The sequence below is a fragment of the Mustela nivalis genome, assembly GCF_964662115.1.
Source record: "Mustela nivalis genome assembly, chromosome: X".
Lineage (NCBI taxonomy): Eukaryota > Metazoa > Chordata > Mammalia > Carnivora > Mustelidae > Mustela > Mustela nivalis.
The window spans coordinates 30,795,094-30,822,254 of record NC_139040.1 but is presented as its reverse complement, the minus strand read 5'-3'; the positions used below and the strand labels follow the sequence as shown (position 1 = coordinate 30,822,254).

Genomic DNA, 27,161 nt, shown 5'->3' with positions numbered 1-27,161 from the left:
GTCTAACTCTGAAAAACATAATTCACCTATAAGGAGCTGAGCTTCTTCCATCAAGTGTCTTTGGGGTGAGAAAAGACAGCGAAAAAGATCTGAGGTCCCTTCCAGCTTTGAAACTAGATGACCTCCCTGACAAATACACAGGAGGTGGAAGAGAAATAGGCAAACATGAAAACTATCAGCAAGGAAGACAAATGGGTACCGACAGCTGGTAGAAGTGAGTAAAAATCTTTACTGGATATAAGGAGTCAACAAAGTATTATTAGTTAAGAAGTTTAAGCCATTGGTTTCCAAACACCCTTTCTCCCAACCTTCAGAATTTCTTCCTTCATTCTTCTAGGACTTTCTATGGTTACATGCCATATTGGGGGGGGGGGAACTGAATTACAAATAACATGGTTGCTTTTCCCAACAGATAGAGTTGAATTTCCAGTGGTCTACTGTTATTCCCACAGTCAAGTATGTGTAGGGAGGATGTTCCTGGGGTAAAAAGGAGAAGAAAAATGCCAGAGGGATATAGGATTCTTTCTCCTCCTGACCACATCAGGAGAGAAGTTTCAATTTACAAGAAAGGCGAAACAATTCTAAACTTTTATGCCATTAAATATACAGCTTTGAAACATATATTAAAAAATGGGTGAACAATACTAAGAAACTGAAAATTTCACAGATTAGAATTTTTTAAAGATCTTATTTACTCATTTGGGAGACAGAGGGGCAGAGAGAGCACAAGCAGGGGGAGAGGCAAAGAGAGAAGCAGATTCCCCAATGAGCTAGAAGCCTGACGTGGGGCTTGATCCCAGGACCTGGAGATCATGACCTGAGCCGAAGGCAGATGCTTACCCATCTGAGCCACCCAGGCACCCCGAGAATATTTTAAACCACTTCTCTCAGTAACTGCAGGCAAAAGAAGCAGACAAAAATAATCTGGTAAGGTTACACATACTTCGAATTCAATTATTGAGTTTAATCTATTAAGTATACATAGAACATTATTTCATCAAATGGAGAAAATAACTTGTTTTCACAAGCACATACACAGAATATTTTCAAAAAACTGATCACATACCAGGCCATAAAGTAAGTCTCAACAAATATCAAAAAGACTGAAAATCAAAGTATATTCTCGGGGTGGCACAGTTCGTTAAGCACCCAACTCTTAGTTTTAGCTCAAGTCCTGATCTCAGGGTTGTGAGATTGAGCCCTAAGACAGGCTCTGCATTCAGCAAGGAGTCTGCTTGAGACTCTCTCTCTCTCTCCCTCTGCCCGCTAGTGTACTCTGTCTTTCGCTCTCAAATAAATAAATCTTTTTTAAAAAGTATATTCTATATTCACTATAAAATTATGCTAAAAATTACTAAGTGATAACTAAAGCCATCCAAGTTTGGATATCAAGAAACACTCCTAAATTACACCTAGGGTCAAAGAAGAAATCACAAAAGAAATTAGAAAATGCTTAAAATGTAAAAATAACAAACACAACATAGCAAAACTTGTGAGGTGCAGGTAAAGCAAAGCTTAAAGGAAAGCTTACATTAAGCACTTACATTAAATAAGAAAGGCCAAAAAAAATAGATAGACTAGGCATCCAACATAATAAGCTAGAACAAACTCTGACATAATAAAATTTCAAAACGTATAGAAATAATAAAGAGCGCAAATAAATGAAATGGAAAACAAAATACAAATCAAGAAAATCAGAGTTGGGGTATTGGGCAACAGGGGCGGATAGCCTAGTCACAGGGCCAAACCTCGGGCAAAAAGAGTCAGCATCAAATATTAGGAATGAAAGTGAACATTACAAATGCGGGGGAGATTAAAAAGATAACAGAAAACACTGCAAGGGAACAGATATGTGGAAGACTCAATTGATGCCTCCAGGAGGCAATGAGGCAATATATTAATCAAAATGAAAAATTACACATATCATTTGATGTGGTAATTCCCCTGCTTTACAATGTTGTCTCACAAAGCTGCACAGAAATGGACATGCAAGACAGTTTGCGAGAGATTTAATTACAGTGCTTATACCTAATCCAAATACCCTGAGTAGGAGACAAATTTAGATAAACTACAGAGCAGCCACATGATGGGTTACTATGAAGTTATTAAAAATAGGAAGGCAACACGCCACGTAAACTTGTGCACATGAACATTCGTAGCAGCATTCTTCATACAAACTAAAAAGCAGAAACAAGTCAACTATCCATCAAAGGATGCATATACAAAAATTTTTATAATATCTATCCAATAAAATGCTATTCGGTCATAGAAGGACTTAACTACTGATACATGTTAGAGAACATGAAGGAACCCTGAAATCATTGTCCTAAGTGAAAGAAGCTAGACAAAATACGCCATATATTGTATGCTTCTATTTTATATGGAATGTTCAGAATAAGCAAATCCACAGAGACAGCAGGGGGTTGCCAATGATGGGGGGGCAGTGCTGTGAAGCGTCTGCTAATGGATACAAGGTTTCTTTTGATGAAAATGTTCTGTAAGTAGTGGTAATGGTTGTATAAGTTTGTGAACAAATTTTTTTTAAAAAGACTAAATTGTGCATTAGATAAAGACGAATTTTTTATGTTATAGGAATTATATCTCAATTGTTAAAAATTATATAAAGTAGTTATTTATGTCCTGACATGGGACGATCTGAACATATGTTAAATCATTTTTTAAAAGAGCACGCAAAGAGCAGTTTCTATCATTTGTTCTCATTTGTATTTAAAAGAGGATATATGTACCTACTTTTATTTGCATAGAAAACATGTGTACACATAAAGACAAAAATTAAAAAACTAACAATGTCTGCCACTAGAGAAAGAAGACTTCTTTTTCATGGGTACTTTTTTGTTTTTGTTTCTGTTTTTTTCAGTGTATTGCTACGTGTATGTTACACTATAATAAAGACTAGAAAGCACCTGAAATATCTCTTAGTGTCCAAGGGGAACTTAACAGATCATCTAGATCCCACCACCTCCACAATGCTTAATTCTCCTATAAACCAGCATTCCTGTCGAGACGTTGGTGAGCCTTTCCTTAATCATTTCTGGTGACACAAGTCCCTGTACCCTGAGATGCCTCATTCCACCATTCAAGGACTTTATCAGAAAATCTCCCTTCTTGTTGCTGTAGGCTTGAGTGGCTGGTGTCAAGATGGGCAAGTTCATAAAACCTGGGAAGGTGGTGCTGGTCCTAGCTGGACAGTACTTTTGACACAAAGTGGTCATCGTGAAGAACATTGATGATGGCACCTTAGACTGTCCCTACGGCCATGCTCAGGTGGCTGGAGTGGACCGCTATCCCTGCAAAGTGACAGCTGCCATGGGCAAGAAGAAATTGCCAAGAGGTCAAAGATCAAGTCTTCTGCGAATGTTTATAACTACAATCATCCCATGCCCACGAGGTACTCTGTGGATATCCCCTTGGACAAAATGGTCGTCAACAAGGATGTCTTCAGAGACCCTGCTCTTCAATGCAAGGCCCTATGAGAGGCCAAGGTCAAGTTCGAGGGACGTACAAGACCAGCAAGAATAAATGGTTCTTCCAGAAGTTGCAATTTTGTTGTTGTTGTTGCAGTCACACAACTCCCCCCTTCACCCCCGCAACAAGCCTGTCTCGGCTTGCTTAAGACATGCCTTTGTCACTAAGCTTCATCATCTAACCTGTGATTTAAAGTGAGACACGTGACTCCTTTCATTTGAACACTTACTGGCCATTGTAGGGTTATTAGTTTAACCTTACAATGACTTAAACTGATTTCAATACTGTAATGTCTCAGAATAAGGAGCCTCCAAGAGAGGGAGACTAGGGAACATGTGGTCAGTGGAGCAGTCAGAACACATGGAACAGGGGTGCCTGGATGGTGCAGCCCTTAAGCGTCTGACTTCGGCTCAGGTCATGATCCTGGGATCCTGGGATCGAGTCCCGATTGGGCTCTCTCTGCTCTGTGGGAACCCCGCTTCTCCTACTCCCATTCCCCCTGCTTGGGTTCCTTCTCTCGCTGTTTCTCTGTCAAATAAATAAAATCTTAAGAAAAAAAAAAAAGGAAACACACACAGTATTTATCAAGTAAGTTCACCATCTTATATGGATATGGTTCATGACACTCCAAAATAATCAGAATAGTAACATCAAAGACCACTGATCACAAATGACCGTAACAAATATAATAATCATGAAAAAAACCCTGAAATAATTGCAAGAATTACCAAAACATGACACAGAAACAAGCAGTGGGGAAATGCTCTTGGAAAAATAGTGCCAACAGACCTGCTTGAAGCAGGGCTGCCCCAAACCTTCAATTCATAAAACACTCTATCTGTAAAGTGCAATAAAAGCAAAGTACAATAAAATGAGGTGTGCCTGTATATAAATACTTTACGTTGGGTTAAATAAATTTTGAAAAGCTCTAAACCAAGCACCACTGTCTACATTTTAATCCTTTTAGGAGCATAACTTTTCAAAATAAAAACCAGTAAGTTTAAGGATCTCTTTCTCTAAGAGTTTAGAAGCAAGGTTTCTGACTTCTTTCCTTTTCTTTATGTATTCATAGGAAAGAACTGAAATATATATAGGTATGTGTATATATATATATTCACACACACACAGATTTTTTTTTAAGATTTATTTATTTGACAGAGAGAGACACAGTGGGAGAGGGAAGACAAGCAGGGGGAGTAGGAGAAGGAGAAGCAGGCAGAATAGGGAGCCCGATGCGGGGCTCAATCCCAGGACCCTGGGATCATGACCTGAGCTGAAGGCAGAGACACTTAACGCCTGAGCCACCCAGGCGCCCCCTGAAGTATATTTTTTTGAACTGAAGTATATTTTTAAGTGACTGAAGAATTAGATTTCACAGAATTTTATCTGACCATCTTTTATGAGCACAGTAACTTTCTACCACGTTCTCTAGTTACTTTTGCCCTTGCCATCTCCCACACTAGAATTCTGGAGGGCAGGTTCTGGGTCTCAGTCTCCCAGCGCTGTACCAGCTAACGAAAAACACAATGGCCCCAGGACCAGCGCATCTGACTTTGAGCACCATTTCTTTCCAAGTAGTTGTCACCTCTCCCAGGTCTGACAACATCTCTGGGCTTCAAATTCTTTGTCTCTAAACTGAGAGGGGTGATATTTATGTTCACATGCAGCACTCAATATTTCATTATACTAAGTTAAATTTTAACTCTGGGGCCATCCATACCCCCTTCCAGCCCTTTAGTAGTGTACCTCAACTCCAGGAGCAAAGGAATGCTTTGCCACTGCTATTATCTTGGAGCCGTTCTCTCTAACTTCCTTAAGAGAGAAACAACAGAGGGCCCTTGGGTGGCTCAGTTGGTTAAGTGACTACCTTCCACTTGGGTCATGATCCCAGAGTCCCGGGATCAAGTCCCACATCGGGCTCCCAGTCCCATGGGGAGTCTGCTTCTACCTCTGACCCTCTCCCCTCTGGTACTCTCTCTCACTCTCTCTGTCTCTCAACTAAATAAATAAAATCTTTTTTTTTTTTTTTTTTTTAAAGAAAGGGGTGCCTGGGTGGCTCAGTGGGTTAAAGCCTCTGCCTTCGGCTCAGGTCATGATCTCACGGTCTTGAGATCGAGCCCCACATCGGGCTCTTTGCTCAGCAGGGAGCCTGCTTACCCCCCTCTCTCTGCCTGCTGCTCTGCCTACTTGTGATCTGTCCCTCTCTCTGTCAAATAAATAAACAAAATCTTTAAAAAATAAAAATTAAAAAAAAAAGAGAGAGAGGAAAACAACAGAAAAGCCAAAGTAAAATCACAGTCAGATACTGAAGCACCGAGGAAATTCACTGCTAAGGCAGAAAATCTTTCAATCAGTTCAATCCATATTTACTGTTTCAGGACACGTAAAACAATAATGTGCACCAATACAGTGTGTCTCTAACGGATTTTTAAGGAGAGTTATGTGTTTGCTAGTTAACTAATGCTGCAATAACATGCAAGTTTAATCATTACTTAAGCACCATAATTGCATTACTAAATTCAGTCTGACACTAGTCCCGCACTCTCACTCTAAGAGTTTATTCTCTGTGAAATCTGTCGTCTATACATCCGTCCTTTTTCATTGCCCTTACCTCAGAAAGATTTGTTTAGTACATGTAAATTCTTAAAGGTATGACAGACTCTCGAATGTGAGGTACCAGCTTCTTAGAATTAGCACTTTGCCTTACAAACTAAAGAAATGTTGCCTATAAAAGATAACTTTAAATAATAACAGCTAAAGTAAAAAGATGGCATACAAAGCTACTCCAAAAATTCTCCAGTTCCAAGTTAGGAGATAGAACTAAACCTTAATCACTGGCAAGAATTCAGAAATACCAAAAATAAGGCAAACTTCTGCTTTGGAAGAGATGAAGTAGATGTGTGTTTCCCTAGTCCTCCTACAAAGTGCTGCTAAAAACCATGGACATCATATATAAAACAAATACAAGAAAGCTCTGAAAGGCGGAGAGAAGAGACAGACTGGCCAGGGAACTCAGGACCCAAGGAACAACACAGTGGTGAGTTCCACGGGTTTTCTACTAAAACCCATATATTCTAGCTGTGAAGCTGAAGAAGCAGAAAACCAAGAAATGACAATGAGCACAGAGGAAAAAAGAAGCCCTGTTCACTAGCCAACAGATCAGGAGAGGGGCAGGTTAGCAGGACAGAATACTTTTAGATAAGAACTGCTCTATTCCAGCCCAACACCACGGAAAAAATTGCAATGATACACACATCAACAGAGACTTAGGAGCCTAAATGTTCATCCTCACAGGCTGTAATGAGGCATACTTACCCCAGCTGGGGTGGTGTCAAGAGGCTAACAAGAAAGTCCGAGCTTGCCCCACTGCCCTGTGGTAATGTGGCTATCCTCCATCACAGCGTCTGTGGATGCCACGTACAGAGCAGTAACAATGCACTCCTACCCTTCTCAGTCAGGGAGGTATCACTGAAGGCCTAATGGGGAGCCAGTACTCCCAACCTCACCCAGCGTTAATGAGAAGCTGACCCCTCAAGCATCAACAGAGGTCAACTGGGGCATCTAGACATTGAGACCCACTTGGCAGTAATGAGTCACCATCGTCCCCACCACTGACGGAGTGGTACCAGAAGAAGCTGGCTAAAACCGAAAACATCAATAAAACTCCAAATCTCATGACATGCTTAAAATGTCCAAGTCTACACCCCCAAAAAATCACTCATCATACCAACTCAAGCTGAATGACAAAATAAATGTCAATGTCAAGATGACAGAGACGTCAACGTGTGACAAAGATTTTAAAGCAGCCATCATAAAAAGTGCTTAAATAAGAATTATGAACATGCTCAAAACAAAGGAAAAAAAAGTCTCAGCAAAGAAACAGAAAGTCACAGAAAAGAAATAGAAGATATGAAGCAGCCCCAAATGGAACTCTTGAAACTGGAACATACTATAACTGAAAATAAAATACTCAGCAGATAGGCTCAGCAGCACAATGAAAGAGGCAGAAGAAAATAGTGACTCCAAAGACAAAATAATACTAATTACCCAACCTAAACAAATGGGAGAGAAAAAACAAACAGAACATCAGGATGTGGGGGACCATAAAATAAGATTTAACATTCATGTCACCAGAGTCTGAGGAGAGAAAAATAAGGTGCCATTGAAAAGGTACTCCAAGGAATAATGGCTGGAAATGTCCCAAATTTCAAAAGAAAAAAGCCTACAGATTCAAGAGGCTGTGTGAACCCTAAACTGGGTAAATCTGAAAAAATCTTATCTAATATACATCATAGTCATACTTTGATGCATAAAAAAATCCTGAAATCAGAGGGAGACAGAGAAGTGCCACCTTGCCTACAAGGGGAAACAATTCACATGACGGATTTTTCATCGGTAAACCATGGAGGCCATAAGGAAGGGGCATATGAGATTTTTCGAATGTGGGAAGAAAGGAACTGTCAACCCAGAATCTAATATCCAGCAAAAATTTCCTTCAGGAATGAAGGAGAAATCAGTCTATTCTCAGATGAAGGAAAACTAAGAAATTTGTTGCCATGAGACCTACTCTAAAAGAAAGGCTAAAGGAAGATGTCTCAACTGAAAGGAAATGATAAAAAAAGGAATCTCATGATATCAGTAAGAAAAAAAAGAACATGGTAAGAAAAGTATGGGTAAATACAACAGATTTTCTTTCCTTTCTTATTCTCTTGAGTTGTCTAACTTGGGTTTATGGAGACAGAATAGATCTATATCTTGATGCGGAAGTGGTTAGATGCATATATAAAGTGACAAAATGCTGTAAAATTATAAACACATTGTACCAATGTCAATTGTTTAGGCTCTGAGAAATTACTATAGTTACACTGAGGAAAGCAAGGTAAAGGGCACATTCTTTCTTTCTGTACTATTTTTGCCAGTGCCTGTGAATCAGTAATTCACAATAAAGTTTTCTAACAATAAAGTTTCTTAAAGTCTAATTAAAATCAGGTTATTTCCCAAGTAATAGTGAGGCACTTTAAAAGAAACCCCACCAGTAAGAGTTAAGGCAAAGTCATTCAAAGCCTGGTCGTTAGTTTTTGTCATTTTCTTTAGTCATTTGTCCAAATAATTGAAAACAATATCAAGTAAAGATAAAAATGTCCCCTATTCTTTGGTAACTACTAAGTTGCTGATGTTGTCACTTAGCTCATTCTTTTGATTTCTTTTCTTCTATAGATGTTTGCTTTAAATAAAATAGCTAGAAAAAATTTAAGCTAACAGCCAAAATTCTTTTGAAAATCAAATTATACTATTTATATAAAACAATAGTAGCTAGCATTCATTGACTCTTAGAATATTGTAAGTACTGTGCTAATTTTTTACATGTATTATTTTATTTAATTCTTTTTAAAAAATATTTATTTATTTAATTTTGAGGGCGGGGGCAGAAGGAGACTCCCAGCTAAGTGCAGAGTTTGACACATGGGGCTGACCTTATGACCCCAAGATCACCTCCAGAGCCGAAATCAAGAGTCATACCTATAACCCACTAAACCATCCAGACACCCCTAGATTTGATTCTTATAAAATCAAAATAAATAAATCGAATAAGATTTGATTCTTATAAAATTCCTTGTTTTCACCATTTGAGACAAGGCAACCATGACTAAAAGAAATTAAGTAACTTGCTTATTAACACACAAGAAGGAATGGCAGCCTAATTTCAAGTCAAGCTTAGAGCTCATACTCCTAACCATGACTGTAACTCCTAAGTCTGCAATGATTAAGTACTATTTTACGTAACAGATAGAATGTGTGCCGATATCTATTGAGTGATTCCTACTAAATAATGCACTGCAAATTATTATTTTAATTATTCCAATTAGGATTTCAATCACATTGGGAACTAGAACAAATAAATGTTTTTCAATATATTATAGCTAAGAGATCACAAGAACTGGGTTTATGTCTTAAAGGCACATACAATACCATGACTTCCCTACAATGACAGTATGTCTTAAAATAGTTTATGATGCTGAAACTGGTTGTTACAGACGTTCATGTTTTTGTAAAGGCATAAGAAGTTTAGGATGGGCTAAAGTTTACCAAATTTGGGGCGCCTGGGTGGCTCTGTTGGGTGAGCACCTGATTTCGGCTCAGGTCTTGATCTTAGGGTCCTGGGATCAAGCCCCACGTTGGGCTCCCTGCTCGGAAGGGAGTCTGCTTCTCCCTCCCTCTCTGCCCTCTCCTCCCCTACCCCTCACTTGTGCTCTCAACTCTCTCTCTCATATTCTCTCTCCCAAATAAATAAAATCTTTTTTTTTTAATCAAGTTTACCAAATTGTCTAACAGAGTGGGGGGTGCGGGGTCAGAGAAAAAATACTCTTTTAGTTGTTAAAACACTTTAAATTTTCAAAAACCAACACACAGCTAACTTTAAATCATGGTGAAAAACAAAAATACTATAGGTTAGTTATTGATACCTTTAATTGTACATCTGAAACAAATATTTTTGGGGTAAGCTTCCTAAAAATGTTTCACAAACACACTAGGCTCACATAAACACAACTTAAATGAATCTTCCTTTAATTGGGGGTTTTCCCTGTAATTCTTCGGAGAAAGATTAAGGACCTTAAAAACTGATAAAGTACTCAAGATATGCTTCTGAAGCTATACACTAAGACACTTTCAAAAGCCTACTTGAAGCCCATCCACAGTTCCCTTCACATCCACACATTTATTGCCCTTAAAGATATACATTCATCCAGAACTACAAAAAATGCTTCTCACTTTTGGATAAAGTTTAAGTTAGTATATATCGCTGACCAGTGTTCCCTCTTTGCTTCTGTTTTGCACCAAAAGGACAATATTTCATTTTAGTTTCCTAAAGAAAACATTTTTAAACAAAATGGTTTCCAAATGCATCGAGCGGGTTCCTGCTGCTTCATGTTGACTGGCTGGACTGGCAAAGCAGCAAGGCCTGGCGCTGCAGCTGCTCCCAAGTTCTCAGTGACTTCTGCAATTTGTACAGTTTGCTGGGAAACGTGAGAGTGTATACAATTATTATACAGTACATCATGTCATGACTAACACACACGCATTACGATATCACAAGCTTGTAGGTTGGGCTTGCTTTTTCCATTAAGAAGAAAGCCGACATGTTAATTATCATGAAACTGGGGGTGTTTCATGTTTTCGTCACTGAGCGATAACTTTAGAACCCAATAAGTTCATATTTTTTAATCGGCGTATTAGACAATGTGCCAGCTTTATGACCCATTTAGCCTTCAACCCGGTCCACCTACCAGTCAAATAAAACATGCAAAAATCGTCTTCATTGTATCAGTCAATACACTCAAAAAGTGCCAGTGGTCACCTTCTGCAGCATGATATTCAAGTTCCTCCATTTTCTGGCTCTTTTTCTTCTTTCTCTCTTATTACTAAATACCATGTGATGGAACAGATCATAACAGTCATCTGCACACCCTTAGATGTACACTTTTTTTAAGGGGGGAGGGGTAGTGAGAGAATCTTAAGTAGCCTCCACATCCAGCACAGAGGATGGGACTTGATCTCACAACCCTAAGATCATGACCCCAGTGAGCCATAATTAACAGTCAGAAGCTTAACTGACTGAGCCACACAGGCGCCTCTGATATGTGCACTTTTATTTTTTAAAGATTTTATTTGTTTATTTGACAGACAGAGATCACAAGTACGCAGAGAGGCAGGCAGAGAGAGAGAGAGGGAAGCAGGCTGCCTGCTGAGCAGAGAGCCCGATGCGGGACTCCATCCCAGGACCCTGAGATCATGACCTGAGCTGAAGGCAGCGGCCCAACCCACTGAGCCACCCAGGCACCCTGATATGTGCACTTTTATTCACAATTTCCCTTCACCTGGAATATCCTCTCATATCAAAATCCTTCCCAGCCATCAAGATTGTCTTCGAAACCTAAGCCTGTAGTTGAACCTACCCTGACTAGTCCAGGCTTCTCTGCTCCTTGGTTACTTTCTTAGCAATCACCTTTTTCATGTCTGTACATACCATCTATCCCATGACACTACAGGCTCCTTGAACACAGAGGCCCTTGAGCAAGTGATTTAACTTTTTCCTCCCCATTACATTAAACACCTTTTTAAAATCAGTAGGGTTGGATGAAATGATACCTAGGGCTCTTCCTTGCTCTAAAATTTTACACATCTGGGGATGCCTGGGTGGCTCAGCTGTTAAGCATCTGCCTTGGGCTCAGGTCATGATCCCGGGGTCCTGGGGTGGAGTCCTGCATCAGGCTCCTTGCTCTGCTCTGCCTGCAGCTCTCCCTACTTGTGCGCGCACTCTCTCTCTCTCTGACAAATAAAATCTTTAAAATAAATAAATAAATAAAATATTACACATCTGTTTCTTGCATCCCCGATAATGTGGGTATTTTAGTTATCTGATAAATATTTCAAACTATTTGAGTTTACCAATGCCTATTATAAACTTACCCAGTGCTGTCTACTGGCTCTCTTGTTCTGACAAATAAATACAATCTTTATTTTTTAAAAAAAAATCAGGGTCAAGTGCCATATCAGACAACAACAGAGGTAACTAACTTGGCCCTTGCCCTCAAGGGACTCACAATCCAGTGGGAGTCAAAAAGAAGTTAAAGCACTCATCACAATAAAGATTGCTAAAGAAAGGCACAAATGATACTATACAAATATATGAAAGAAACAACTGGAAACAGCTGTGAAGTAGAGGAGCCCTAAGGAAATGTTCCCAGGATGGGTGAGAATTAAAGTCCTGAAGGACAAAAAGTAGTCATCATTTCAGGAAAAGCAGCAACTACAAAAGTGTGAGGATAAGGAAACACGCAAAGTTTGTGGAAGCGCAATTAAAGTGCCACTTTAGGAGGGGTGACAGAGGGGCTAGAGGGACAGGCAGGAGCTGAAATCTGTTGGGACTCTAATCCTTTAGTAACAGAGGACCTGAAGTGCCTGGGCACCGAATATTACGAAAATAATGTCTGCAGGTAAGTCACCAAGCTGTACATGAGAAACTGTGTGTGACAAAGACTGTGAGTTGTCCCCCAGCATCTTTTCTTCCCTTCTAAGAACATAATCATCATTTTAACTGGGCACATGGCCCCAGAGTTCAGGACCATATCCTCCAGCCTCCCTGACAGCTAGGTGTCACTGTATGACAAGGTCTGGCTAGTGGGCTACACGAGCGACCGGTGCACACGTCTGTTAAGGTCGATCCTTAAGTGGAAAGAGTATTGTATCTCCTGCTCCTTCTACCATCCCTGTGGTTACAATAAGGATGGGACAGTGAGTTACAGCAACCAGCTCAAATCACGACATGGAAGGTGCATTCTGAGGACAGCAGAACGAGAAGAACGCATCTGGGTATCTAATAATTGAGGAGCTGCCATCCGACCCTGATGTAGGAAATAGCAAGATTGTTTAAGGCACTCTATTTGGGGGGCCTCTGTTAGAGCAGATAACTTCTATCTACACGAATATACAATGGAATTTAAAACTGCATCAGAAGGATTCAGGAACTGCTCATATTTACCAATAACACCAGAGAAGAAAAAAGGAGTTCTAAAAATAAATACTCAATAGAGAGAGATAAGGAGTTCTAAAATTCACATCTTTCAAGTTTAGTGAGCATGTAGAGGTTATCAGAATGTCATTATGTTGGGGCGCCTGGGTGGCTCAGTGGGTTAAGCTGCTGCCTTCAGCTCAGGTCATGATCTCAGGGTCCTGGGATCGAGTCCCACATCAGGCTCTCTGCTCGGCAGGGGGCCTGCTTCCTCCTCTCTCTCTGCCTGCCTCTCTTCCTGCCTCTCTGCCTACTTGTGATCTCTCTCTGTCAAATAAATAAATAAATAAATCTTTAAAAAAAAAAAAAGAATGTCATTATGTTTCTTAAATTCCACATAGAGTGAGATCATATAATTGTCTTTCTCTGACTTATTTCACTGAGCATAATACCCTCTTTCGCTTAGCATAATACCCTCAAAACAGAGGATCATAGGAAAAGAGAGACTGAAAAATAAAACAAGATGAAATCAGATAGGGGGACAAGCCATAGGGACTCTTAATCATAGAAAAGAAACTGAGGGTTGCTGGAGGGGAAGGGGTAGGGGACAGGGTAACTGGATGATAGGCATCAGGCAGGCACCATACATAATGAGCACTGGGTATTATATAAGACTGATGAATCACTGACCTCAACCTCTGAAACCAAAAATATATTATATGTTATTTAGTTGAATTTAAATTTTAAAAAGAATGTCATTATGTTAAGACCATGCTAAGTAGTAAACACAATTAGAAGACAAAAATAGGTTGTCAACATGCATTACTTGCATAATGTGGTCCGGACAATACAGCGATGGGCTCGTGTTAATTCATGGTCCTACAATTATTCCAGTATTCAAAATCAGTTTTTTTTAAACTGATAGAAAAATTTCCGTTAACAAACATAATACAGGAAAGGAAGTAAGAGATCTATACCAAAATTTACCAGTACCCATGCCCCTCAAATTAAGGAAACTGATTTTTTTTTTTTTTTTTTTTTTTAGGAAACTGATCTTTAAGGTTCTCAAACTAATTAGGTAAAAGTGAGTAAATATAATAGGTCTTCAGGAATCTCAGGTTGTCCTCTAGTACATTCCTAACACACAACCTATACACAGGAGCCCAAGAAGCCCTTTGGAGATACCTCACTATGGCTTAGTCTGGACAGCCAACATCCCATGCTGCCTTCTATGGTTGATATCCACCTCCCCTCCATGCCTACCCTATTGGAAATTTACAGTCATGGTCAGGTTCTTAGTATATTTCAATAACTACATATCAAGTTAACTATTCCATGTTAATGAGTAAGTTTAAAGAAGACAGCACCAAGACTGTCTATAAACCCATTTTGATCTGCTATGGCAAAAATGCCTAACTTTCATTTGGTTGGACTGTTTTTTTAAAAGTAGCTCTGTTGGGGAATGCCTGGGTGGCTCAGGCCTTTAAGCCTCTGCCTTCAGCTCAGGTCATGATCCTATGGTCCTGGGATTGAGCTCCCAGTTAGGCTCCCTGTTTACTGAGGGGGGGAGGGGTGCTTCTCCTTCTCCCTTTGCCCCTCCCCACTCTTGTTCTCCTTCTCTCTCTCTCTCTCTCTCAAATAAATAAAAATTTTTTAAAAACTTTAAAAAGAAAAGAAGTGGTTCTGTTGGGGCACCTGGATGGCTAAATCAGTTAAGTGTCTGATTCCCAATTCATGACCTCAGGGTCGTCAGATCAAGCCCTGAATCAGGCACCACATTGGCAATGGAGCCTGCTCAAGATTGTCTCTCTCCCGCTCCTTCTGCCCCCGGCCCCATGCCCTCTAAAAAAAAAAAAAAAGTGGTTCTGTTAACTAAAACAAAAATCTTTAAAAGCCACAGGTCTAACCAAATAGTGGAAATGTCTGACAAATTGTTAAGACTTCAGTACTTATGGAAGTAACATTTTTTCAAACAGGCAGGACCATTAGGAGCCTGTCATGTCATCCTATGGCATGGAAATTCCCTATTCCTGTACGAGTCCCTTGGCAGCTTATATTTCCACTGTTTTTCCAGTTGAAAATTAAATGATAATTTAATTATCATTTAATGTGATCTTATAATCCCCATTAAGTTACTGGAAAGGGATACAAGGAACAACCAAGAAAGAACTCTGGGCTCCCAAGAATTAAACAAGGGTTTATAACTAAGGGCAGGGCTTCAGCCTGATGGATCCAGAGACCAACCATCCTCTTCCTCCTTCCAGTAAACCCAGAGTGCCAAAAGATTCACTCGGCCTTCTAAGGCCTTTCCATTGCATTCTGAAGAACAAAGAAAATGAACAGGATACTGCAACTGCCTCTGGGAAGAAAAGTAGAATTTTGCCTTGTGTTCACCCCTGTATCCCCAGGACGTGGGTCAGAAGATGCTCACTAAGTTTTCTTGAATGAATTTACATGAAACAACTCACTTCCTCTCATCAGAGCATGTTGCCCTATGCCGGAAGACTAACTAGAGCCAGTGAGTCTACTGTATATGCAGGGAAAGCAGATTCATCTTTGAAACAGGTGTTTGGACCTAACCCACATGCAGTCACTCAGAGCCATTCTAAAAGATTAAGGTGTCTCCACCATTTTGGGCACTAAATTAAGCAGAAAATCAAACTACTGTGAAGTTTCAGAGTATACTGTAATGGGTTCATTTTTTATTATCAGCGAATGACATCTTAAGTCATAGAAAACTGATTATTCACATTACTCTAAATCCTCCTTTCTAAATGGGTGATACTTTCTCGTTGTCCCAACGGCCCTCTGAAACCATACTGGTCTGGCTTGTCTTAAATCAGCAAACTTGACCCCTTTCCATGTCATAATGGCTTAATAAACAAAACTAGCCACAGAAAAAGGGCAGTATCAAAATACAGACACCTAAGCTCCTAAGTCAAGCATCCTTTTTTTTTTTTTCACTCCACAGCCTCTCCTATCCTAACTCTAGGTGATGTGAACTATTAATCTCTATGATAAAGATGTGCTTCCACCGAATTAACATAAAGGCATACTTAGTGTTCTTCTTCCAGTGCCAGCAGTGCTACCTTTTCTAATTCCATTCTACCCACGAGCTGCCAGATTTTGACACCAGCCCTGCACATGATGAACAGAGCATCCATTTAAGTAAAAAACACCCGTACAGGGAGGCCGGCAGAGCAGAGGGTCCTGAGCTCACTCTCCCCCCCCACACACACTGAGGCTGCAACTACATCAAATGTGACACACTCTGCAAGTGACTGAAGACTACGAGGACAGGTCTCCCCCAGCTAGGAATATGAAGAAAAACACTCACTGAAAAGAGTAGGAAGGGGGGACACCTGGGTGGCTCAGTCGGGTAAGCGTGTGCCTTTAGCTTGGGTCATGATTCTGGGGTCCTGGGATGGAACCCTGCATCGTGCTCCCTGCTCACTGGGGAGCCTGCTTCTCCCTCTACCTGCTGCTCCCTCTGCTTGGGCTCTCTTGCTCTGATGTATAAATAAAATCTTTAAAAAAATGAAATAAACATAACCTTTCATTGGATATTATATAGCTTGGAATATTAGAGTTTAAAAAAGGAAACCAATTGGGATGCCTGGATGGCTCAGTGGGTTAACCCTCTGCCTTTGGCTCAGGTCATGATCTCAGGGTCCTGGGATGAAGCCCCGCATTAGCTTCCCTGCTCAGCAGGGAATCTGCTTCCCCCTCTCCTATTCTTCTTCTTCCTCTCATCAGAGAGTGTTGCCCTAGGCCAGAAGACATTCTTTGCCCTGCTTGTGCTCTCTTCCTGTCCAATAAAGAAAAATCTTTTAAAAAGAAAAGAGTAGGAAGAGCAGAGACATGTTCTGGAAACAAACACCTGGCACTTGGACGCAGAGGTGGAAGGGATGCCACAGGGTTGGAGGGTCCTGCCTGAGGAAAAAGGGGACCAGGCCCCATACTGGGCACCCCACCCTGGGGACCTGCACTGGGAAGACAATGACCCAAAAACATCTGGCTTTGGAAACTGGTAGGGTTTAACTCTGAGGAAGTCAGAGGGCTCTAGGAAATGGACACTCCTCTCTTAAGGGGCCACCACAATACATCACTCCAACTGAGATTTACTGACTAATAATTGACTGGTTTTAGGGAATGTGGTGAAGGGAGAGGAACCTGTAGTTTTCTCCTGGAAAGCAAGTGCTGGTGGATGCTGTTTTTCTAGGCTTCCTTCAGCCTAGCGGGTGAGACATTGGCAGGAGCTAGCTCTGACACTCTCCATCTACCTTAATACCACCACTCACCTGGTCGCAGCATGTGCCCCAGGCCCAACCCACTCAACTCCCCCATTCTGGAAGATGCCAGTACACAGCACTCCCTAGCCCACCACACCTGTCAGGCAGACCCAGTTAAGACTGGTCTCCCCTCAAAGTGACAACGGCGCCACCACACCCGGCACAATTAGCCCTGGCCAGGACCAGCACACCTCTCAAACAACTCTAGTCCTAGCTCTGCCTACCAACAAATGCACAGCAGTCACAGCAGCAGCTCACAAACAACAGAAGGAAATAGGGGAGCAGTCAAAAGTAAAATTATGCTTACAAAAATTAGTAAAGTGATGGATATGCAAAATGAAAAGATATAGAATATTGCCATATACATAAAATGCTATTGGAAGGAGTAAAAACATAGTAGTTTTATTATTTTTTTAAAGATTTCAGTTTTTTTATTTATTTGACAGACAGAGATCACAAGTAGGCAGAGAGGGCAGGCAGAAGGGGGGAGCAGGCTCCCCACTGAGCAGGGAGCCCGATGTGGGGCTCAATCCCAGGACCCTGGGATCATGACCTGAGCCAAAGGCAGAGATTTTAACCCACTGAGCCACCCAGGCACCCCAAAACATAGTACTTTTAGAATATGTTCGCAGTTAAGTGATCACCAACTTAATATTGACTGTTACATACACAGGATGTTATACGGGGACCTTATGGTAGCCACAAAGCAAAAACCTATAATAGATAAACAAACAAACAAAAAAACAAATGTAAGCCTAGAGAAAAAAAATCACCAAATCACAAGGGAAGACAGCAAGGGAAAAAGCAATGGAGAAGAACTACCAAAAAAAAAATGGCAATTAGTACATACCTATCAATAAATATTTTATGTAATGCCTGGGTGGTTCGGTCAGTTAAGCACCTGACTCTTGACTTCAGCTCACGTCATGATCTCAGGGTTCTGAGATCGAACCCCATATTGGGCTCTGTAGTGGGCATGGAGCTTTCTTTGGATTCTCCCTCTCCCTCTGCCCCTCCCTTCCCACCCCCACCCATGCACACACACTCTCTCTCTCTAAAAATAATAATAATAAAAACTTTATTTTGATCTTTTTAAAGATTTTATTTTTAAGTAATCTCTACACCCAACCTGGGGGCTTGAACTTACAAACCTGAAATGAAGAGTCACACACTACACCAACTGAGCCAGCCAGCGGTCTCCAATAATTACTTTATTTTTTTTTTTTAAGATTTTATTTATTTATTTGATAGACAGAGATCACAAGCAGGCAGAGAGGCAAGCAGAGAGAGAGAGAGAGAAAGAGGGAAGCAGGCTTCCTGCAGAGCAGAGAGCCCGATGCGGGGCTCGATCCCAGGACCCTGAGATCATGACCAGAGCCGAAGGCAGCAGCCCAAACCACTGAGCCACCCAGGCGCCCCTCCAATAATTACTTTAAATGTAAATGGAATAAATGCTATAATCAAAAGACACAGGGTGACTGAATGGATAAAAAAACAATATCCATCTATATACTACCTGGTACCAACACACTTCACACATAAAAACACATACAGACTGGGGCGCCTGGGTGGCTCAGTGGGTTAAGCCGCTGCCTTCGGCTCAGGTCATGATCTCAGGATCCTGGGATTGAGTCCCGCATCGGGCTCTCTGCTCAGCAGGGAGCCTGCTTCCCTCTCTCTCTCTCTCTCTCTCTGCCTGCCTCTCCATCTACTTGTGATTTCTCTCTGTCAAAGGAATAAATAAAATCTTTAAAAAAAAAACACATACAGACTGAAAGTGAAGGGGATAAAGAAAAATATTCCATGCAAATGAAACAAAAAACAAGCTGAGATAGCAATACTTAGATTAGACAAAATATACTTTAAAACAAAACTGTAACAAGCCACAAAGGAGTGAATTACATATGATAAAAGGATCGATCCAACAAGAGGATAAAACAGTTGTAAATATATATGCATCCAACATAAGAGCATTAAAATGTGTAAAGTACATATTAACAGACATAAGAGATGAAATTAACAGTAATACTGTAACAGTAGGGGATAGCACTCCACTTGCATCAATAGATGATAATCCAGACAGAAAATCAATAAGGGAACAGTGACAGTGAGTGACATATTAGACCAGATGGACTTAACAGATACATACAGAACATTCCATCCAAAAACAGCAGAATACATAATCTTTTCAAATCCACATGCAGCACTGTCCAAGATAGATGACATTAGCCAACAAAACAGGCATTAATAAATTTTAAAAGATTAAAATCATATCCAGCATTTTTTTCTCCCATCCAAGTACTAACCAGGCCCGACCCTGCTTAGCTTCCGAGATCAGACGAGATCGGGTGCGTTCAGGGTGGTATGGCCGTAGACATCCAGCATTTTTTTCTGACAACAATGCTATGAAAGTAGATGTAAATTACAAGGAAAAAAAACTGGGAAAAAACCCCACAAAGATGTGGAAGCTAAACAAAATGCTACTAAAGCAACCAATGGTCAACCAAGAAAAAAAATTCAAACAGGAAATCAGAAAATACCTGGAGACAAATGAAAATGGAAATACAATGGTTCAAAATGTTTGCAACACAGCAAAAAAATTTCTAAGAAGGAAGTTTATAATGATATAGGCCTATCTCAAGAAACAAGAAAAATCTCAGATAAATGATATAACCTAATACCTAAAGGAATGAGAAAATGGAGAAGAAACAAGGCCCAAAGTGAACAGAAGAAAGTAAATAACAAAGATCAGAACAGAAATAAATGTAATATAGACTAAAATCACAAGTGAAAACGTAAGTAAAACTAAGAGCTTGGACCTTGAAAAGAAGCAAAACTGATAAATCCATAGCCAGACTTATCAAGACAGAAAAGGGGATTACTCAAAATAAAATAAAATCAGAAATGAAAATGGGGTGCCTGGATGGTTCAGTCAGTTAAGCATCTGCTTTCAGCTCAGGTCATGATCTCAGGGTCCTGGAATTGAGACCCACATCAGGCTCCCTGCTCAGCAGAGAGACTACTTCTTCCTCTCCCACTCCCCCTGCTTATGCTCTCTCTTGCTCACTCTCTCTCTCTCTCTCTCAAATAAATAAAATCTTTTTTAAAAAAATCATAAGTGAAAGAGAAGTTACAACTGATACTACAGAAACACGAAGGATTATGAGACTACTGTGAAAAATTATACACCAACAAACTAGAGAAACAAGAAGAAATGGATGAAGTCCTAGAAATCTACATCCTCCAAGACTGAATTAGGAAGAAGTAGAAAATCTGAATAGACCAATTAATAATAAACAAACTGAATCAATAACAACAAAAAGAAGCTCCCAACAAATAAAAATCCAGGACCAGATGGCTTCATAGGAGAACTCTACCAAAGATTTAAAGACTACTTAACAGCTATTCTTCTCAACAATTCTAGAAAACAGAAGAGGAAGGAATGCTTCCAAATTTATTCTATGAGGCCAGCATTACCCTGATACCAAAGCCAGACAAAGAAATTAAAAAAAAAATTACAGATCAATGTTCCTGATCAACATAGATTTTTAAAACTTCAACAAAATTTAATCAACCAAATGGAACAATACATTGAAAGTGGGGCGCCTGGGTGGCTCAGTTGTTAGTGTCTACCTTCGGCTCATGTATGATCCCAGGATCCTGGGATCAAGCCCCACATTGGGCTCCCTGTTCTGCGGGAAGCCTGTTTCCCCCGTCCCATTCCCCCTGCTTGTGTTCCCTCTCTCACTGTGTTTCTCTTTGTCAAATAAATAAATAAAATCTTAAAAAAAAAAGAATGAAACTAGACCCCTTTCTTGTGCCATATATAAAAATAAACTCAAAATGGACTAGAGACCTAAATGTAAGACCCGAAATCACAAATCTCCTAAACAAAAACTTAGGTAGCAAACTTTAATTTTTTTTAAAGATTTCACTTATTTATTTGAGAGAGAAAAGGGTGGAGAGCATGAGTTGCGGGCAAGGGACAGAGTGAGAGGGAGAGAGACAAAGACTCCCCACTTAGCGCAGAGCTGACATGGGGCAATCCCAGGACCCTGAGATCATAACTTGAGCCAAAGTCTGACGCCTAACTGACTGAGTCACCCAGGCTCCCCAGTAGCAAATTCTTGCACATGAGTTTTAGCACTGTTTTTCTGAATAAGTCTCTTCAGGCAAGGAAAACAAAAGAAAAATAAACTTTTATAACTACATCAAACTAAAAAGCTTTTGAGCAATGAAGGAAACCATCAACAAAACGAAAAGGCAATGTACTGAATGGGCAAAGATATTTGTAAACGGTACATCCAAAAAAGGGTTAATATCCAAGATACATAAAGAACTCACACAACCCAACACCAAAAAGAGATATAATCTGATTAAAAGAAGAGGACTTGACTCAACTTTTTCCAAAGACATCCAGATGACCAGCAGACACAAGAAAAGATGCTCGACATCACTCATCATCGGGGAAATGCAAATCAGAACCACAGTGAGCAACCACCCCACACCTGTCAGAATGGCATCAAAAAGACAAGAAACAAGTGTTGGTGAGGATGTGGAGAAAAGGGAAGCCTCGTGCCCTGTCGGTGGGAATGCAAACTGGTGCAGCCTGGAAAACAGTAGGGAGACTCTTCAAAAAATTAAAAATAGAGGGGCGCCTGGGTGGCTCAGTGGGTTAAAGCCTCTGCCTTCGGCTCAGGTCATGATCCCAGGGTCCTGGGATCGAGCCCCGCATCGGGCTCTCTGCTCAGCAGGGAGCCTGCTTCCCCTTCTCTCTCTGCCTGCCTCTCTGCCTACTTGTGATCTCTGTCAAATAAATAAATAAAATCTTTAAAAAAAAAAAAAAAATTAAAAATAGAAATACCATACAATCCAGTAATTCTATGTCAGGGCATTGACCCAAAAAACAAAAACACTAATTGAAAAAGAGCTAGGCACCTCTATGTTTACTGCAGTATTGTTTATCATAGCCAAGATACGGAAGCAACCTAAATATCCACTGATAGATGAATGCGTAAGGGTGATGGGGAGTGTGTGTGTGTGTGTGTGTGTGTGTGACTGTGTGTATGTGTTGGATATTACTCAGTCAAAAAGTAAATGAAGTCTTACCATTTATGACAACACGGATGGACCTAGAGAATGTTAAGTGAAGTACGAGTCAGAGAAAGACAAACACCATATGATTTCAGGCCTATGTGGAATCTAAAAAAACAAAGCAAACAAACAAAAACAAACAGATTCACAAATGCAGAGAACAATCTGGTGGTTGCCAAATGAGGGGCACTTGGGGGATGGGCAAATTAGGTGAAAAGAATTAAAAGGTATAAACTTCCATTTATCAATAAGTCACAGGGAGGAAAAGTACAGCATAGGGGATATAATCAATGGTATTGTAATAATTCTGTATGGTGACAGATGAAAAGAACACTTATCCTCATAAGCATTTCTTTTTTTTAATATTTTATTTATTTGAGAGAGAGACAGTGAGAGAGAGCATGAGCGAGGAGAAGGTCAGAGGGAGAAGCAGACTCACCATGGAGCTGGGAACCTAATGTGGGACTCGATCTGGGGACTCCAGGATCATAACCTGAGCTGAAGGCAGTTGCTTAACCAACCGAGCTACCCAGGCACCCCTTCGTGAGCATTTCTTAATGTATATAATTGTTAAATCACTATGTTGCACACAAGAAACTAATATTATATTAAATGTCAACTATAGTTCAGTTAAATACATATATAAAATACATAAATTTTATCTTATATATAATATATATATATATATATAGTCACACACATACACACTTAATATTTACAGCAAATCATTCTGAGTGAATCAAGTCACTTTAACTTCAAATGAAACTACTTTGGCCCCTGAAAAGAAACTCAATTCAAGTACATAATAAGCATAAAAAAAAAACTACAGAGGAAGCATAAAATAACATTACAAAATCATTCTGAAAGAAAAAGTAGGTGAAATCAGAAGTAGGAAGAGACCAAACCAAGATTAACTCATTTAGAAATGTAGCTACACTCTTCAAGACATCTAATCATGTCCAAAGATTATTTTTATTTTTATTTTTTGAAGATTTTAATTATTTATTCATGAGAGACACAGAGAGAGAGACAGAGGCACAAGAGAAGGAGACTCCCCACTGAGCAGAGAGCCTGATGTGGGACTTGATCCCAGGACCCTGGGATAAGGACCTGAGCCAAAGGCAGGCACTCAACCAACCCAGCCACCCAGACTTCCCTTATTTTTATTTTTTAAAGATTTATTTATTTGAGAGACTGATAGATGAGAGAGAGAACACTAGTAGGAGGCAAACAGGGAGAGGGAGAGGGAATCCCAAGCAGATTCCACATTCAGTGCAGAGTCCAACAGAGGGCTCAATCTCATGACCCTGATATCATGACCTGAGCCAAAATCAAGAGTCTAATGCCTAACCAACTGCACCACCCAGGTGTCCCCCAAAGATTATTTTTAATAATAAAAAGTAAATAGGGATGCCTGGGTGTTTCAGTCAGTTAAGCATTTGCCTTTGGTTCAGGTCATAATCCCAAGGTCCTGGGATCGAGTCCTGTGTCAGGCTCCTTGATCAGCGGGAAGCCTGCTTCTCCCTCTCCCTCTGCTGCTCCCCTTGCTTGTGCTCTTGCTCTCTCTCTGACGAATAAATAAATAAAACCTTAAAAAATAAAAAGTAAATAGCCACTCTTCGGCTGGAAAGTTGACACTGACGGTGACTTATCACTCCGATGGAGAACTGCGAATAGCCTGCTCTTCCAGCAGCACACACAGAAAACGTCCTTGACTGTAACAACAGACTATTTTAGTGAGGCATGAGTGGCTGAAAAATCTTCAGATTTTTTTAAAAAGTTCTAGTTATTTGTCAATACCTGCACACAATATCACAGAATGTATTTTGTGGGACATTTTCCAAAACACGCCATCCCAATATTAATTCCCGGCCAAAAATGCGTGTTACTTTTACCTCCACTATCTATCTATTACTAACCTATGTCAGGTATAATCTTTAGAAATATGAAAAAATGCCAGTATGTACACATAAAATTTCTCTGGTATCTCTTGCTCTGGCACACTATAAAAGCAGGTGTAGACAAGGAGGGTGTAGACACACTAGTGAGTTAAGCAGTTTTGCTTTTATTTTATTCTTTAGCAGTTTTGTTTTTAAATACAAGCCTGGCTTAGTTATGTAGCATAAGTATATAATGAGCAAATCTATATAATTAATATGGATTCAGAATTCAAAATCAGATAAATATACAATCTTTTATTTATATATTTATTTTTCATTATATATATTTTTTTATTTTTTATTTTCAGCATAACAGTATTCATTGTTTACATACCACACCCAGTGCTCCATGCAATCCGTGCCCTCTATAATACCCACCACCTGGTACCCCGACCTCCCACCCCCCGCCCCTTCAAGCCCCTCAGATTGTTTTTCAGAGTCCATAGTCTCTCATGGTTCACCTCCCCTTCCAATTTCCCCCAACTCCCTTCTCCTCTCTATCTCCCCATGACCTCCATGCTATTTGTTATGCTCCACAAATAAGTGAAATATTTGACAGAGAGAGAGAGATCACAAATAGGCAGAGAGAGAAAGGGAGGGAAGCAGGCTCCTTGATGAGCAGAGAGCCGGACGTGGGGCTCAATCCCAGGACCCTGAGATCATGACCTGAGCTGAAGGCAGAGGCTTTAACCCACTGAGCCACCCAGGTGCCTCAATATCCAATCTTTTAAAAGACAAGTCAGTGATTAAAATAAAATATAAGGGGTGCCTGGGTGGCTCAGTTGTTAGAGTGTCTGCCTTCGGCTTGGGTCATGATCTCAGGGCCCTGGGTTCCAGCCCCACATCATGCTCCCTGCTCAGTGGAGAGCCTGCTTCTCCTGCAGTAGCCCTGCCTGCTGTTCTGCCTACTTGTGCTATGTCTCTGTGTCAAATAAATAAATAAATAAATATTCTTTAAAAAACAAACACAATGAAAATGAAATTTAAAGAAGGCATTCTGCAGCAAATTAGAGCTACACTACAAAGAATGGCGTTAAGATCTGAGTTACAATGAGCAGGGATTCTCTGAACATTTTGCTAGAAAAACAGTGGTACCAACAGACACATTACTTTCATTCCCTTTGTGGCTACATTTGTTTCAAAACACCTGTTTCTCTTTTTGGGGTGATGAAAGTATTCTAAAATTGATTGTGGTCATGGTTACCCAACTCCGTGAAGATACTAAAACCACTGAATTGTACACTTTAAATGGGTCAATTGTAGGGTAGTTGAATTATAGCTCTATGAAGCTGTTACATACTTTTAAAAACATATTTGCGGAACCCTATAGTGTACACAAAAACAGAGCTATGATTGGCTGTCAATATAAAGGATTCTCAATGTGATTTACCCTTGCAATTTTTTTCCAGTTCAAAATAAACACACACAGACACACAAAGACACACAGATACACAGACACACATCCATGCACACCCTGTGCATACACATGCAACATATATGTAAACAGCTTTGGGGATTAAAATATTCAGAATACATTCCTTGCTTTTTGGTAAGACCTGCTTCAAAAGTACCTTATTCCAAACAGCTTGCCAACATTAACCCTCTGCTCTGATCCTTCCTCTCTCTGTATTTATCCAGAACATTTTCTAGCATGCCTTGTTTAGCTATCGTGCTCTTATACAAAGTCCCCCCATCAGAGGTAGGATAAAAAGGAAACACTGTGGTTAAAACACAGACTCTAAAACTAGGTTGCATAGATTTTCACGCTAGCTCTTCTACTTATTAGGTGTGCAACCTTGGGAAGTTCTCTCTCTTCTCTGCCTCAGTTTTCTCATCTGTATAATGGGGGTAATGACAGGACCTCACAGCATTGTTATATGGTTTAAATGTGTTCATGCATATAAAGCACATTGTAAGTGCTTTATATATATACCAATATGCAAATATATAACAACTTAGTAATTGTTGATTGGAATTACCATTAGTATTGCCTGGGATGCCTGGGGGGCTCAGTCAGTTGTGTCTGCCTTTGGCTCAGGTCATGATGCCCGGATCCTGGGATCAAGCCCTGCATCGGGTTCCTTACTTAGCGGTGAGTCTAGCTTCTCTCTCAGCCTGCTGCTCCCCCTGCTTGCACTCGCTCTCTCTCTCTTTCTGACAAACAAATAAAATCTTTAAAAACATTTATTAGTATTGGCTGAGACCAGGGTGCTTCACATTCTCTCTTGCCCCTGCCACACTGCAGGATATTTCAGGGCAGTGGATGTATTTTCTTACTCCCATTTACATATAAATACTTAACAAATCCTTGCTCATGAATGTTTAAATAAAACATCTCTGTGATGCCAAAAGTGCTTAGAAAATTTCTTAATAAACCCAAAATTCACTTTGCTAAATGCCAAATTGTGCAAGAAGTCATACAGGTACCAAAAAAACGGTCAGACTCTCCACTGCCGAAATTCTGATTTCACTCTGTTAGCTCAAAGATGAGAAACATGAAAGAATCCGGGGCGCCTGGGTGGCGCGATCAGTTGGGCCTCTGACTCATGGTTTTGGCTCAGGTTGTGATCTCAGGTTCCTGAGATCGAGCTACACCTTGGGTACTCCGCTCAGTGCTGAGTCTTCTTGGGCCTCTCTCTGCCTTTGCCCCTCCCTGCCTGCACTCACACACACTCTCTCTCTCAAAACAAATAAGTAAATATTGAAGGGGGAAAAAAAGAAAGCAACACAAAAGAATCCTTTGGGTTACAAGTCTTTTCCATTATTACTGACAAAGCACTTCGTTAAAAACCAAGGGCCCTACATTCGGCTCCCAGCTCCATCTCCGGCGGCGAGACC

At 40.3% G+C, this 27,161-nt stretch overlaps 1 protein-coding gene and 1 pseudogene across 4 annotated transcripts in view; one reads left to right on the top strand and one right to left on the bottom strand.

Annotated features, from left to right (window-relative positions):
* KLHL13 (kelch like family member 13) overlaps positions 1-27,161 on the bottom strand; it is a 200,694-nt gene that overhangs the window by 163,072 nt on the left and 10,461 nt on the right. The gene's annotated exons all lie outside the window — the stretch shown is intronic.
* Positions 3,160-3,634, top strand: LOC309855869 (large ribosomal subunit protein eL27 pseudogene; annotated as a pseudogene). Its single transcript has one exon. The product of its transcript is annotated as a large ribosomal subunit protein eL27 pseudogene (transcript).